The sequence below is a fragment of the Chiroxiphia lanceolata genome, chromosome 2, assembly GCF_009829145.1.
Source record: "Chiroxiphia lanceolata isolate bChiLan1 chromosome 2, bChiLan1.pri, whole genome shotgun sequence".
Lineage (NCBI taxonomy): Eukaryota > Metazoa > Chordata > Aves > Passeriformes > Pipridae > Chiroxiphia > Chiroxiphia lanceolata.
This window is the reverse complement of record NC_045638.1, coordinates 104,418,797-104,436,445: the sequence shown is the minus strand read 5'-3', so window position 1 is coordinate 104,436,445 and position 17,649 is coordinate 104,418,797.

The following is a 17,649-nucleotide window of genomic DNA, read 5'->3' as shown; positions in this document are numbered from 1 at the left end:
TACAGTTACAGCACTGCCTTTAAACAAGAAATCCTGTTAGTATGTCCCAAGTTGTGGATGACGCCAAATCCTTGTCAAACAGTTCTGACCTGGAAATTTCAAAGCTGACCTTTCTCAACTGAGAGATAGAGAGCCAGAAATCCTCAATTAGCTTTAAGGCACAATGCAAGTTTTGTACACTTTGGACCAATTCAATACTGATGAAAGAAGACAATATGCCCTGGAGTCTCTGGGAGCTACAATCTGCTTTCATTAAAGTTGTGTTTCACCCCCTGAGTTTGTCCATGAAAGCTTTTAGGATCCTTCAAATAACAGCCTTGGTAGCTGGGGATTCCTGATCATGTAGCATCTTAGCCATATAAGAAACATTGCTCTAAGCAGTAGAAACACTCACATGAAGGAATAACTTGAGGGATGTGGAGATACCAGCAAAGTTGTTAATAATTTTTTCTATGTGACCTTTAAGTTGTTTATAAAATGGTCCCATTTTGCATCACCTCTTTTTCAATTCTCAGTCATGTTACAAGGGGTAGAAAACCATGAATCCAACTGGATTGTTGACAAATTAGCCTTGTGTTTGCCTGCAGCCCCCTGACAGTAGTTACGGCCTAGCAGAGATGTCCTACCCAACACCACCTGCTTTCACCATTGACTTAACTCTTTCTCCTTGAAAATTAAAATAATTCTGTTCAGCTTTTATTGTCCTGGTGCTAGGACTGTCTGGCATTTCTATGTAATTGCACAGGGAAGATAGCAATTACTATGGGAGGCAACATTTGTTCTATAAAAATATAAGAAAACCAAATCAAACTCAGGAAAATTGCCTGCTCATCATGATTCAAAGTAATACCAACTGAACAGCATTTGATAGACTTGTGATCCACACAGGGAACTGGACCCAGGTTTGGGTAAGATCCTATTCAAGAAACTACCTGTAGCAACACACTTCTTAACATGTGACAACTTTCTCCCTCCTGAGAATTGAAAGCCTCTGCAACAGGAGGCTGTTTGAATCTTTATTCCCCCAGAAATCTACCAGTGATATTTTGCTGCTTCTCTAATCTACTATGCTTATTGGTCTTGTCAGCAATTTTAACAATACAAACATTATGATTATAATGTTCAAGTCTATTCACTTTAAAGCTTTCCTACAGTGATGCATAACCACTGAAAAAATTTATTTCTAAAGTGCTCATTATTAAATAAAATATTCATTATAAGTAATTTTGCAAAGAGCTCTTAAAGATTAATATTTTAGGCTAGAGTTCTGGAAAGGACTAGGTATTCCAGCATTTGGAATAAGTTATACAGCCTTGACCCCCACCCTAGGACAGCAGCACAGTCAGCATTGTCCCTTATTTGGACCATGTGTCTTTACATGGCTTGAATGCTATGAAAACCCATTCAGATGGAGACATCTTGGTGGTTGTTTTGACTGACTCTAAGTTGCTTGTTGATATTGAAGTGGGTTTGTGGTTGATAAATAAGACAACACCACTGTTATTGGTGTATCCTTCCTGCCAGTCTTACCAGATGTGTTGGGAATTGAGGGCTTCTGGAGACTGAGATAACTTCTTCATCTTTCTCATATTGCACGTGGCAAAGGCAGTAGTGGAAAGCTTGTTGTGGGCTGTACATTCTCTCTGTTCCACAGCTGGCATTTCCTCCACACACAGCTGACATTTTTAAGGAGTCCGGTACAGTTTTTATAGGACTTAAATTATTTATTTAAAGGTCAAGTAACATCTACCTCAGAAAAACAATTAGAAAGTATTTTCACAATAAGACACAGGCTGGTGTTCCTCAGTGTGCAGGTTCTTGGGTGGCATTAGTCAGGTTGTACCTTTGTGCTCCTCACAAGCCACCACTGCATTTGGCCACCACCTGTAGTTGTTGTAATTGGCCAGGTTTAAAATAAAATTGTCTTCATTTACAGTAAAATGATGAACTTAAAGCAGTTATACTTGGTAAGGAACGCAAGTCTTTATGGTGTGAAGTGCTGTAGCTTTAAGGCAAAATGTTTTGCTTGTTTCTTTATGGTCAATGACATCTTCAAGTACAGCCATGTGGGAGTGAAGGAGACGCCTTTGGCTTGGGGCTTATATTTTTATAAGTGGCATGTGTAAATAATATATCAAGTATATAACAGTTCCAGTAGGCTGGAAATCTTACATTTGACATCAGCTTCATTTTTCTGTAAGAGCTAAGGAGGCAGCCATAAGGGGTATGGAGTTGAAGGTGGGTTGGGCACTGTTTAAATAGCAGTATTGTTTTAGTGTAACAACACAAGAATATTGTGAGTTTGTGGGTACCATATCAAATTAAAATAGGAAACTCTTTGAGGCCTGGCATCCAGAAATCAGATTGTTAGGGTGTCAGCTTATGGAGGAGGAAAAGAGATTTCTACAAGATTACTCATATATAAAAATAAATCACATAATAAAGGTATACCCTTCGCCTACATAGCAGGATCCAGAGGAGGGGTGAGTTGACTGATCAAAAGAAGCAATACGATTGTCCAGTCAGGGGGAAAAAGAAGACACAAATGACAAATCGTATTTCCTAGGTGTTGACCTAGAGAATAGACAGGAATGGGGTCCTCACCTTCCTACAACTGTTGCAAGAAATGGACTCACATAAACCATAAGTGAGTATTTGTGACCATTGAAACTACTATGAATTTTATTTAAAAACACATGTTGGGTGGAGGCAGCGCTCTGCAGGAAGTATCAGATGTTAGTACAGTAAGTATCAGACCCTTATCCTTTTTTATTTTCTGAACAGCAGCAAGATAATCAGAGGAAGGGTAAAATGTTAAACTTTCCTTATAAAAAAATGACACTTGTTATAAAAATACATTTTAAGAGTGAAAGATGTGCATGTGATGTATGCTACAGCTGTTCGTTCAGAAGACTAGAAGGCCCAAAAAACTCTCGAGTGTAGTTTTTGTGAGGAGCAGCAGACATTTAATTAATCTCAGTCCTAGAATTTTACAGCAGATATGTGGTCTCTGAACATCTCTACTCTAGTTAGCAGAACATCTGTAGTAGAAAAACAGAACTCAAATAAATCTGCATTCTCTTGTAGCCCTCCAAACCTTACCACTTTTTATCATTATTTCTTTAAATATTTTTCCAAAGATTTTTATATTTTAGCTTCTCCCTGTCCTCCCAGCTCCATTCATGAATCTTTCAGCGAGCTGTGCAACTTAAAATTATTATTGAGCCTCATCTAAACAAAAACTAATTCAATACTGAATTAGGAGACTCCTACTCAAATCTTGTTTTCCTTTTTTTCACATAGATTGTATATATATCCTTAAATACCTAGATCTGAAATTCTGGACCAGTTATAATAAAAGAAGTGCCTCAAAAGTTCTTTTTTTTTTTTTTTTCTTTTCTTTTTTCAGTCAAGTCCTCAGTTTATGCAAATTGGAGTAGTTCCATATGGACAAATTGTTAGAGGTATAGCTTTATGAATTTACACTTCTATAAATGATATTCCAGTACTGTAGGTGGAATATCTTTTTACATGTCATCTGAGGCATAAAACAGAAAATGTACTTCCCTAGACTTCAAAGTTAAAACTGTAAGAGTGATTAAAGAGAAATTTAAAACAAACGTTCACTTGCCAGATCTCACCTGGCATTAATACACACGCTCCACCGTCTAAGATATCAAGTTCTGGTTACCGTGTGCACAGATTTTTCCATCTGAATCCTGGTTGCCCTGAAACTCAGGGAGGAAGAGCTTTGCAGGTGCTGTGAGGCAGGAGCTGGGGGCAGTGCTCTCAGGTGGCATGGCTGTCAGCACAGGGCTTCAGCTGGATGACCCTCACTCAGAACAGAAATCTTTGCCATGAAGGGGAACCGTGGAGACCCTGCAGCTTGCTCTTCCCACAGAGAGTTCTGTAGCATTAATCCACAAGTAGGATCATTTTAAGAGCACTTCTTGCTCTTGTACATCGCCTAGGAAGGCAAGTAGGTGTACACTGGGCAGATCTAGGGGAGGATCATGAATGTGCTTTTGGAGGGATTCTCCTATTATGCCCCTATTATCTCCACTTACTGCACTTTGATTTGCACCAGGTAGGGGTCATGGAGCACACAAACAGGATTCCTTTGGAATGAAAGTAAACCAGAAGTTATATTCCCATGGGCACAGGAATAGACTAGAGCTAGACCAAATAAATCCACCTAAAGGTGTACTGAGTGGATGCCACATCCTTAGCACCAGCTGTTCCACATCCAGATCTCCTCCTATCCAGCTGCACTACTTCCCAGAGTGGACAGTCCTGCTACTGTTGAGGAAAATCAGAAGGACACAGACTGTAGTGTCAGCTGAGAGCTACACAATGTTCCTTTTCAGATGGGGAGGTCTTAGGCACTTTGCAAACTAGGATGTTGTATGAAGAAATGGTAAGAGAATGCATACGTAAGACAGGACCATCATTTCTGGGGTGTATTTTACTGTCTTTAACAGTGGAAAGCATACATTTAATGAATAGCACATACATTTTATTGATTAACACATACATTTTAGTGTTTAGCACATTTCTTGCAATGCACTCGCTTCCATCAAAAGGGCCAGGAGGTCCATCTAACATTTAAATGCTATGTTAGTCTTATTTTAAGGGCTTAAATGGATCTCAAATGATGCATTAGACTTATGCTGGCCTTGGGCATAAGGGCGCAATTCACCCTGAAAGAAGAGACCAAACATAAGTGTCATCACAGCTGCAATATTCATTTCTGGAATGCACCCAGCAGGTCTTATCCAAGCCACTACAGACAGGCAGTTTGAGTTTTTCCAGTTCCTAATGATTACACAGTATCCTGGAGTCAGTTGGACAATTTCCACCGAGAGTGAAACTCTTTGTATTTAATATCCCCCTAAAATAAAAGTGGTATAAAAGAAGGGCCTCAGTCTTTTTCTTCTTTTATTGCTGCTGTTGAAAAGGCATAGCCCACAGGGATTGGAGCACTGGGCAAAACTACAAAATATGCAGTACATCCTGTTTCACCAAAGTAGGCAGATCCTCTCCTGTAACAACCAGACCAGTACAATGGAAGACTTTGTCTAGTTTTCCTGCCCATACAGTGCTATAGCGTGCATGGTATTTCATTATGGTTTCCATTTCAGGAAGGTAAATGGTGAAAATTGATAAATATCATGACTCCTTTTTCTCCATTGTTCCGGGATGGTGTGTGTTTAAAAGGAATGGGAAAATCTCCCTGGAGCTCTATTACATGATACTGCAATGTACCACAGGAAATTATTTCCCTTTTTAGTAGACACCAAAAATATCATCAAATACGAGTCTTGAAAATCGTCAGTAGCCATGTTGCAAAGAAATTTGTAGAGAAATAAACATATGAAGCGTCTAGGAGATACAACACATGGGCAGAGCAGAGAACGACTTGATGTTAGGTTGATCTGAACAACTGGTGCTTTCAAAATCCATCTACGTGATCTTCAGCAGGAGGAAACTCTGGAGCAGGTTCGCTAGACAAACACACTACTTCCACTATACGTTATGCTACAAAATGTCATTCCTATCTCTGGAATGGATTTACAAAGCAGTATGAAAACACACAGCCCACCTTTCAGGGCATTAGGAGAACAGGGCAAGAAACCTCCCAGTCAATGCAAACTTTTGCTCTCCTGTGTAGTCTGAGTTACAGAGATTTCATCATAGCCTCAAGGCTGTTTCACAAATTACCTGCTCCCTCTCAGTACTTCTCTGCTCCCTTGCCTGCAATATTTTCAGATTTTTTTTCTCCCTAGAGAACATTTTGAAATGTGTGTGTCATGGTCTAGATCATAGCCACACCAGGCAACCTTATTTCCTTCCTGATGTTTACTGGGGTTTATATGCTCCAATATGAACTGAAAAATGTGTGTACTCAAACCCTTGCCAATGAACAGCATGACTTTCCATGGTTCATAAAAACTCACCCATCCCCTGTGTAGGAAAACCATTCTCCTCTGCGCAAGAGCAGAAGTTCACTACTTCAAAACATGCAAACCATATGGTGACATGTTTTAAAAGAAAACATAACAACACAGTGTCCCACCCATGACCTTTCCCAACAACAACCCACCCTTTTCATCCTGGAACACTGACCGCTACAATCACCTGGTTTACCACAAGGTTCTCACTGCTGTTGTGCGAGGAAGGATGAGTGTTAGCCCTGTGTTTGTGCTTGGCAGCTGCAAGTTAGCCTGTTGTCAGCCTTACCACCTTCTTATTTGGTGACTGATTTATGCCCGAAGCAGGAGGAAGGCAGAGCACATTAAGGGGTAGTTTGTGCCTTGGGCTCTTCCCCTGCTGTGGCTGGGAAGTTCTCAAACCTCAGCCTCCAGGAGATCAGAAGCACACACATAGACTTTTGGAGTCAATATATGTTTGGGCTCAAGAAAAGCCATGTGTTCACATCTGAAACACTGAGCTTGACCCACTTGACTCATTAAACCCAAGATCTTGGTATTTCCAGGGAAGAAACAAGAGCTTTTGGTAAAGTGTTCCAAGGCTTATTTAACCTTAACAGTTAAAAAGTTGCATCCAACTTCTAATCTGAATGCATTTAGCTGCAGTGCCCAGACATCACACCTTATTAAACATTTTCCTGCTAGTCTGAAGAATCTACTTCTTCTTCCTAGTGAGTAAAATTATAGATAATAGCCTTGTCACTCTAGCACTTGCTTTGTGAGGCTTAAACACAGTAAGGGCCTTGTGCATAGACAAAGAAAAATTTTTTAATATTTCAGTCATTCTCAGGGGCCATGTCTTAGTCTTCTTCAGTTTACAAAAAATATCTTTCAGCTGTGGATGTTGCTGCTGGACAAAGCAATGCTGCTCACGCCAGTGTAAAATACATGTGCAACCTGATGTGCCATAACTCTGTCGTGCAGAGCACTACACCAGGAACTCACATTACCTGATGAACAGCAGGAGTTTCTCCCTTTGCCTTGGCAAAAGGTCTATGTCTCCCTGCTTCTCTGGAGCGAATGTTCCTCTTCTAAGGTTATGGCTTACAGTCTTTGTTTCCAGATGTACTGCTCTGCTCCATACTTAATCATCAGGATCCTAAATTCTTCATGTCAGCGTCCAGCCCACCTTAAGTCTTAGATGGTCTCCCAAACTGATTTTATGATTTATGATGTGACTGTGATTTTATATGTCAAGTGGTGTCCTTCAGGGGTCTATATTGGAACCAGTGTTCTTTAGTATCTCCATCAATGACATAGACAAATGGATCAAGTGTACCTTCAGCAGATTTGCTGATGACACCAAGCTGAGTGGTGCAGTGACACACCTGAAGGACAGGATGCCTCTAGAGGGACCTGGACCAGCTTGAGAAGTGGGACCATGGGAATCACATGACGTTTAACAAGACCAAGTGCTGGTGCTGCACCCGGGTCAGGGCAACCCCCAGTGTCAATCCAGGCTGGGGGATGAACAAACTGAGAGCAGCCCTGCTGAGAAGGACTTGGGGGTGCTGGTGGGTGAGAGGCTGGACATGACCCAGCCATGGGCACTGGGATCCCAGAACCCTCCCATGTCCTGGGCCGCATCCAAAGCAGTGTGGGCAGCAGGGGAGGGAGGGGATTCTGCCCCTCTGCTCTGCTCTGGTGAGACCCCACCTGCAGTGCTGCCTCCAGCTCTGGGGTCCCCAGCACAGGAAGGACGTGGACCTGTTGGAGTGAGTCCGGAGGAGGCCACCAAGATGATCAGAGGGATGGAGCACCTCTGCTATGAGGAAGGACAGAGAGAATTGGGATTGTTCAGCCTGGAAAAGAGAAAGCTTCAGGGTAATCTAATTGTTGCCTTGCAATACCTGAAGGAAACCTACAAGAAAGATGGAGAGAGACTATTTACAAGAACTTGTAGTGACAGGGCAAAGGGGAATGGCTTTAAACAGAAAAACAATAGGTTTAGATTAGATAGTAAGAAAAAATTCTTCCTGATGAGAGCGGTAAGGCTCTCTGGGCACAAACTGCCCAGAGAAGCTGTGGGTCTCTCATCCCAGTAAATGTTCAAGGCCAGGTTGGACAGGGTTACGAGCAACCTGGTCCAGCAGAAGCTGTCCCTGCCCACAGCAGTGGGGTTGTAATGAGATGTTCTTTAAGGTCCCTTCCAATCCAGGTCATTCTATGATTCTATGATTCTATTCTATTTCCAAGTCACTGATAAAAATATTAAACTGTTTTGTGCTAAGAGTTGTGTTCTTTAGTATTGAGCAGAAAAGCCTTGCTTGATAATAAGTGCCTCTTTATAATCACACATTGAGGTCTATCAGCTTTCAGTACAGTCAACATTTGCTGCGTTTTCTACTCCTAGACAAAGCCACATGAACATCACTGAGCAACTACACTGTAATAAGGATGAATAATAGTTCTTAGTTGTATAGTCACTTCCTTCTTATCCTCTGTCTGCTGGCACATTTGCCATTCAGGTCCAGGGCTGCTGTCTAGAACATCGCTGCTGGGGTCCCTCAGGGTGAAGTCAGGCTTCCTGAGTGGCACTGACAAAGACATGACCTCACTCCAGCTATGTTTTGTCTGCTTGTACACGTTTCTACTTATAGGGCTCAGATAGCACCTCCCTTCTGTGCTTCACAGAGACATAAAAAACCCTGTCCTTTCCAGACTGCATCTTCTGAGAGCTCCTTTTGGTAAATCCTAATTGCAGGGGTTTTTTTTGTCTTACTTAGAACAATCTGTCTACACTTTTGTATACACCAGGTCAGACCAATTTCTAGTGAAGAGCAATATAGCAATCTCACTTACTGCTGAGTTTTACATATTATGGAGAAAAGATTTAGTGGGTGAGGAAAATCCTTGACAAAAAGGACATTTTTGTCAAAATGACTGCATGTCATTGTGCACAAGCTGTACTTGTCCTTGGAAGTAAACACTGAGTGAGGTCCTATGTTCTGTTGGTTTGGTTTTGGATTTTGTTTTGGTTTCGGTTCCTGGGTTTTTTTTATCTGTGTGTTCATTTATAGTGATATGGAGTAGTCTCCATTATAACTAATTAAGAAATTATAATGCAGCAGTCTTGCACATGTGGAAATTAGTGACTGCATGAAATGCAAGGCAGTGGCCTATCAGACTGTCTGTTGTCTGCAGTTTAACCCCCGTGGACCTTTCTCCTCTCTCATTTTGCGAAACCTGTTTTAACAAGCACCTGGAATGGTTCAGCTATGATGTTCCTGCTGTTCCTGCTCTGTAAACCCAGAGGACTCCCTCACATACTTCTCTTGACACAGTGACTCGCACGGGGCAGAGGCAAAATTCCAAAACAAAGCAAGCAGATGCTGTGGGTCCATGAAAACCACATGAAGTTGGAGCTCTGATGGTTTTCATTATGTTGTGGTGTGAGTGCCCTGCATTCACATGGCCTGATGAATTTTAGTAAACTCTGCCATTAGTTTGAGTTTCACTCTCTCTGCAAATTTGAAGGCACTCTGTGTGCATGTATACTTACCTGCATAAGATATGGCTTTTATTTTATTTTTTTAATGTTGGAAAGCAAAACACTCGTATTCGCTATCTTTACTTACATTCTCCATTCTTTACTTGCACTTTGCTGTGCTACCAGGAAAACACTAGGAGAGTTATTGGTCAATACCTCTTAGAGTAAAAGTTAGTAATGTTTCCCAGTAGTAAGTGTTGTGGGAAAGACGTGAATTCCTTTTGAGTTCTGAATCAGATTCTTTTTTTCCTTCAACCCATTCCTCAGATCTGAGGAATTCCGAAAAGAAGGGCTTTCATACCGAACCCAAAACTATCTATATTGTTAATGGGACTGTCAAACTGCTGTTTTTACAACATGTGATTCAGAGAACTCAGCCACCCACACGCTAACTGAAACCACAAGAGGCAACACTTCAGAGCATCCTATCTGAGAATCCATCTATATGGACATTTCAGACAGACCTGAGGCTGCTCTGCTTATGCTTCGAATTGCCTGGACATGAGCCAGCTCTAATTTAGAAGTCCTGCAAACGTGTTAGCTCAGTTCTGTGTTTGAGCTGATATCAAAGCCCTTTCAGTCATCTGAGTTGAGATGATGCCTTGTAGGTAAAACTCAGACCTCAGGTGATCCAGGGTTGTGTTGCCTCCATGGATGTCAGAGGAATTTTGCCTCGGAATACAAACACATAGGGAGTATGTGTTTTTCTGCTTTTTGCTGTTCATGTGCTGTAACCATTGCTCTTGCCCAACAGATTTTTCTACAGAACTGATGCTGAGCCTAGAGCCTATTTCAGGGAGCCTCCTTAAACACAGCAGCCTCTCTGCTGAGCATGAAGGAGCTCACTAATAACCTCCACCCCTAGCCCGTCTTTCTCTTCCTTGCTTTGCACCCACTCAGGCCTGGCCAAAATCCAGCCCTCAGCCGAAGCCTGTAGGACTCCTATCCCAGCGCACATCCTTCACACACAAAAAAAGTAAGACTTGAATCAGAAGAAAACCAGCCAGAAACCCCCTGCCTGCAGTCACGTGTCACACCCAGAAGCAATATCAAGAGTTCTTGGCTCTTAGTCTCGGCAGACAACAAGTTTGCACCTGAATCATTTGGAAGGAAAATCTTTTCAGGAAAAAGGCATCTGGTCCAAAATACAGTATCAATTCCTTTGTTTAGTTTAGCTGAATCCCATGGTTTTGCATTTTCATCCCTCAATCCTCCCTACGAGAGAAACAAATCTCTGGTAATTTGAACACGTGTATGCTCTGCACTAACTCCCGACACTGGTAACTTGTTCCATACTCTCAGTACCATTCACATTAAATAGTTCTACCACGTTTCATCTGTGCTTCAAGTGCAGTGAAACAGATGGGTAAACAAAGCAAAGAATGGCTGTGCCTGACTGCACCTGAGTTTTGGTTTGAAATCTATGCAAACTTGGGACTAATTAGGTCATTTTAAAATAAGGGAAATTCCTGCAAAACCTTTTTTTTTCACTTCTTAGGGAAGCATCCTGGATTACAGCATGTAAATTGATGTGGAGATAAGATAGGCTTTGTTTTGTTTGAGACTCAGAAAGACACTTTAGGTAAAGCTCCTTGTTGTTGGCAGCCTACTTAACCTTACTAAAATGCGATTTAATGTTATCATTTACCAGCTTTTTTCACAACACTTTGATGAGAGGAGGAAAGTGGCAGTGGGAAGTCTTTTTATGGGAGGCATGCTGAATGATTATGAAAATGTTGTTACATGTAAAAACCGGTACAGAATAACCTCTCTGCTTGTTTTTATTTTTCTGGAAAGTCAGACCCATGGTTGACTGTGTCTTTCACATCATGTTGATACTGTCTGTATCAACATTTCTCTCCATTGCAGACATATTCATGTTCTTTGCTTGTGCAGCACAGCCTTCTGTGGCCCTGGCTGTGTGGGTCAGCTCGTTCTTTCCACCTCTTTCTGGTGCCCGAGATGCTGTTTGCCTCCAGCAGCACCCCTTTAGGGAAGGGCATGTTTGACTTGCTCTACCTGGCAGCCCTTCATTGCCACAGAGCTGCAGAGGGAACAAGGATGAGATGGAACCCATTGATTGTTGGAAAACAGGAGACCAGTTGATGAAAAATAACTTCACAAAATAAATAAATTCCCTTCAGCTTAATGGCAGTTAAAATCCACAGTTGTGGATTTTTTTTTTCTTTTTGTTTGTTTGTCTGTACTTTCTTTTTGTTATGTTTTGGTTTGGTTTGTTTGTTTTTGGTTTTGTTTTGGTTTTGGTTTTTTTTGTTTGTTTGTTTGTTTTTTTTAATGGGCTGAAACTTTTTCATGCTGTTTAGCATGACAACAATAAAAGTTCCTCAATAAATACAGATTTGGTACCTGGAAAGGCTAATTACTGCTTCCATAGATTTAAGGGACTGCAACCCTTGATGGGAGGTTTTGTGGAAACCAGACAACTCTCTTAAGCTGAAGTCACTGCTATGCTTTTTTATTGCAAATTTCTCTACTCTCTGGCCACCAACTAGTCACAGCAAGAAGTTGTGTAGATTCAGTAGATAAACATGAAATCAGGGTAATAACAGGTGAAATTCTTGATAAAGGGACTTCAAACATGGACCCTGGATGGCATCTGTTTCTCAAAGATCTTTATCAGAGGATTTGAGACTCTCCCAGCAATTTGCTGCGTGGCACTGCAGCACGGGGAAATTCATCTTGCTCTTCTTTCCAAGTCAAGCCGCAGAGAAAAGCTGATATTGTAACATCAGGTTTCCTGGTGGGAGTCACATGGAGAGCTCAGGCTGGAGGAACAAACCCCTAGAGCCCAGAAGAGCCCAGTAAAGTCACCTCTGTGAGTAGCCAAGGACGGGTGTATCAGACCTGGGAACACAGCGATCCTCATTAGAATAAATTGTTTCCTCTGAGACCTCCCGATGGCCTGTAAAACAGGAGAGGACTGGGCTGCAGTCCCGGACATGGCAGGTGTGAGGGCAAGGGGTGCTGTCCTTGGGGCTGGAGCTCGCCAGGCCCCCTCCAAGGTCACCCTGCTCTCTGCACAGCCCTCACCCTGGGAATGCACACACAGGGAAGCAACCTGTCAGCAGGGAAGGGGGCAATGCTGATGCCTCTGAGGATCCTCTGACCCTCATTAACCACTCTCTGAGTCCCCCCTGTTGCCTCATACTGCTCTGGGTTTTCATCCCTTTGGCTTGTAGATTCACAGGTGCTTAATGTCTGCTAGACATCCTAGCTGAACCACAGTACACTGAGGGGCCTTGGAACTGAGAGAAATGAGGAATCTTTCAAAACTCAGATTTTCTGTTCTGTTTTAGTTCTTGGGCTTATTCAGGATGTGTTGAATATGGCAGATCCTTATCCAAGCTCCATAAGCATCCAAATTTGAAATGAGCTGGAGATGCTTGAGCAGGGAGGTTGGACCAGATGACCCACTGTGGTCCCTTTCAACCTGACCCATTCTGTGATTCCATGGAGTACCTACAAATTACCTTTGTTAGAACTCTTGGGAAATGACAGCAAAACCTTTTCCTCATGTTCTTGCACTTATAGTCCGGATGAGTGCCTGAGGCCTTTCTGAAAATCCTCAGTGCTGTTGAAAGTCACTGACAAATGGCTATGGAGTTTTTTCTGAAACCCCAAATAATTTAGGATATGTTTAGTAATCCCATGAAATTGTAGGCTTTGTAAAAGCCCATTAATGTGAATTTATCATTCCAAATGAGAGACAACAGGAAAACCTGTGAAAGGGCAAGTCTTTTTTGTTGTTCTGGAAGACATGAGCTAGCACATTTTGTCTTCTCCTGCATCTCTACCTCAATTTGTTCTCAAATCTTGGAACAAAAGAACATTTTGGTGCCCAACTACTTCAAGAACAGTTTTCTTATATATGAAATTACATGGCTGAAAGCATCTTGACTCTGGTAGTATTATTGCTGTGATACTGAAATGTTCTCTTTCATGGATTTGATATTCGGACTGTGGTGACAGATCTGCAGACTTGCCTAATAACAGCGCTTGTAAAAGTAAGATTTCACTAAGCATTAATTTTACATGACACAATTTTATTTTTATCATTTTGTTTGCCTAAACAAAAGCAAACTTGCCTTGCATAATTTTCCTTTACTGATGTTAGTTGTACAAATATTTAGTGACTCACCTAAGCCAGGGCTTAACTAAAACAGTTTTCACCCAGCTAAATAAGGTAATTTAAACAGTCATATACCATTAAAAAAAAGAATTTTCACATACATCAAGCGCAAATTTTACTTTTGGTGAAAGGGAGGGTAATTTGCTATAATCAGACTTGAACTGGGCTTCATTTTATAATGCAGTAAATAAATTAATTTTGCTACCTCTCAGCTCGAACCAATTAAAGTGGCATTGGTGTATGATCAGCCCGTTCACAACCTCATTCTGCTGCTTTTGTTCAGAGTAAAAGGATGAGTAAAACATCTCCAAAGGGTGTTTTATCTAGCTGACATTGCAAAATGAGCATTGTGAGGGTTTTATTTCATTTGTTTGTTTGTTTTGCTGGAGGTGTGGACTTGTATCCAGGTTCCCAAATAGTGCAATCTCATCAGTCAAAAGATGCACAGCTTACAGCAATCTTTGTTTTAACCACAAGCAACAGGGAAACTGGAGGAGATCCATCATGCAGGAGGAAGGAGAGAGGGAGGCACCCATTGTGCAGGCTGCCTTAGAGGCCATGAGCATAATGGACCTCTATTTGGAAGGTTTTTTTCCTCCTCTTCCTTAGTTTTAGCTTTTGTTTAAAAAAATTAGATAAAAAGGTATAATGCCATTAGTCACAACTTTGTTAGAAGGAAGCCAACACTAAATCTTGCTTCCTTCTAGGTTCTGCCTTATATTTTGCTGATGTGAAGAATGAGGTCTGAATGCAAATGGGCCCACTGTTTATTCTGACCTTCTTTTCTATGTTTCTCAACATTTTTTAGTTTAAATGCAGCACCGATTGTCTGTTTCTAAGGCCATGATTAATGGGAACAGCCCACATCCTTAGCAAAACCAGGAATGCCTCTGACATGTTTTCCAAGTCTACACCAGACACAATATTCCCTGAACTGCAGTGGAATCATCCAGCTGACCCCGGTGGTTTTGAGCTCAGACCCAAGGTGTGTGGTGAATGTGCAGAAGAGACAATCTGGATCGAATTCCTTTTTAGTGTCTATTTTATAGAGGAAGGAATTGGTTAGTGGGCCTTCCCAGCTCAGGTCTCAGTGCTCAACCATAAAATCATCCAAGAATGGGAGAGTTATGAAGACTCTCTAACTGCTGTTTTCAAAAGAAATGCCTTCCTCATGCCTCCCTCATGCCTCTGCACTAGAAGCATCTGTTCTTATTTATGAGGTTGTTCATATAGAAGAGGATATCATGCGTTTTCATCCTGGAGACCTTATTGCTGATTGAAAAAAACAAACCCAAACCTACAAAAAACAACATATGAGAGAAAAAAAAAATCTCACACCTTGAAAATGTCTCCAAAGGAGGTGGGACTGAGTGCCTGGTTACTTGGTGAGATGTTTTCACCCAGGCTGGCTCTGCTTCAGCAAAGCACTCAAGTGCATCCATAAACCCTGTTCACTCCAGTGGGTCTTGAAGCCTGGACTTGAGTTGGACTTGGTGCAACAGCTGCTGAACAAACTCTTAGTACTGCCTCCTCCCTCAGTGATGCAGGGAGGACCCTGATTAGAGCTGATGTAAGAGACTGCTAGCAAAAGCTGAGTGCTCTGTACAACAACAAGTTTTATTGATCTCGTAAAACTCAGGAACACTTCTCTTAGCCAGCCACCTATTTTTGACTGCCATTTACAAAAAAGGAACATACTATTCACGTTTAAAGACATAGACCAATCAGTCTCAGCATTTAAAGTACTCCATAAAAGAAACATCAATACTCTCCCCCCTTGTGCAGCTACATAAACCTTGTCTCTTATTTGGATATGTCTAAGAGGGTTTGTCTGCCAAAGATTACTCTGGCTGCTGAATGCCTGTTGCTGGTACACCGTAGGTGACAAGGTTGGACAGCCTCTGCAAGTGGTTACAGTGCTCACTGCAACCCTGAATCGCCAGGATAAGCCTCCTCTCTCCTTCACCATTGATCACTCTTACAGAGATCTCTATTACTTGTGTGGGAAATGAACAACTGAACCATGTGCCCATGAGCCCAAGGAGGCCAGTGGTGTCCTGGGCTGCATGAGGAAGAGTGTGGCCAGCAGATGGAAGAAGATGATCCTTCCCTCTTCTCTGGTTAGGCCACACCTGTAGTTCTGTGTCTAGTTCTGAGCTCCCCAGTTCAAGAAAGACAAGGAACTACTGGATTGGGTCCAAAGGAGAGCTATGGAGGTGAGGAGGGCACTGGAGCATCTCTCTTATCAGGAAAGGCAGAGGGAGCTGGGCAGGTTCAGCCTCCAGAAGAGATGACTCAGAGGGGATCTTATCAATGCATACAAATATCTTAAGGGCAGGTATCAAGAGGGTGGGACCAGACTCTTTTCAGTGGTTCCCAGAGACAGACCAAGGGGCAACAGGCACAAATTGAAACACTGGAAGTTTCATCTGAATATGAGGAAAATCTTTTCTGTGAACATGACAGAGCATTGGAACAGGCTACCCAGAGAGAATGTGGAGTCTCCCTCTCAGGAGATATTCCAAACCCACCTGGTTGTTTTCTTGTGCAACTTGCTCTAGGTAAACCTGCTTTAGGAGGGGAGTTGGAATAGATGATCTCCGGAGGTCCCTTCCAACCCCAGTCATTCTGTGATTCTGTGAACCACTGCTTTGTGCTGCTCTTTGGGGAGTATTCAGACATGGGAGACTTCCAAAACACAACTCTAGTAGAGTGTGACCTAGGATGGTAGGGAGAAAAAGAATGAAGTAGGGAAGCCCCATTCTCGTGTGCCACCCACTTAATCCACTATTGTTACCTGTTTCTTTGCTCTTGCCCTGGTTGGGCAGTGGACTAGCTAGTTCCTCCTACTGACAGATTTCAACTTCAGCTGAAATCAGACACTAGAGGAAATGAATTGGATTTATGCACATGTAGAAGGGTAGGATCTATGTTTATTAAAGCACTGTCTGGCAATTCTCATCGGGTGCCTTTATAACTTGTAAACCTTTAATAGAAAAGAAGATTCAAAATACAATCAAGAATACAATGGGGTTTGCAGGTTCCTGCAGTTATCCCTCTCCAATCCTATAATCCATACTTGCATGGTGACTTGCACAGTTCTGGCCTGATTCTACAACCCTCTTCATATGGAAATACATATATTCATACTAATAACTGTTTAAAATCAATACTATTTTATTACATAGTTTATATGTTTCAGAATCAGACCTTTTGAGAAGGTCTGTTCTGTTTGCAGACAAAATAGTCAAGAGAACAAAGTATTGCTTGTGCTCAAATGACCTAATGGGAGACAATATATTAATTTCTCTCATATCGGGAAAAGAGTGCAAATATAATATTTCTAAACCAAGAGGAGAAACCTTAACAAAATGTTCACTTTAATTTAGAGACATAAAAATAAGTCTTGAAGAGGTGTGAACTGGTCATGTAGTCCATATGTCTATTGGAGGACTGGCTTGTAAGAAGAGACAACAAAAGGAAAATTTTGTCTGGTGTTAACTAAGTATATCAACATAAAATATGCTTTTAGCAGTTGGTGATTAGTTCTCACATTTTTAGAAGAAAAATATTACTAAATAGCTGTGATTTCTTTGAATATCATTTTTTTTAATGCACATAATGACTTTCCATTTCTGAACCAAGGATAACTTCTGTTGCTTAGTTATCTCAGTACAAAAAACTCATAGTGGGCAGACAATTGTATTTTCATTTGCGTTTGATTGCTTCTACTTACTTTATTAAGAAAGACTCCCACTTTCAGCAATGTTATCAGCTCTTCAGATAATTTATGAGCAAGCACAGATTACATTTGGGATGAAATAACCATAAATCTGTAGTATCTAATAACATGGCTTTGTTGAAGTAAAAGTAATTTGGAGTTAGTAACCTTAAGCACAAATTTGTCTCTGATGCCAATAAACCTTTTTCCCTAGGAAGAGCTTATGCTACGGCAATCAGCTTCTCTTCTGAGTCTGGAAAGAAAAACAGCTTCTCACTTCCACTACACTGAATACTGA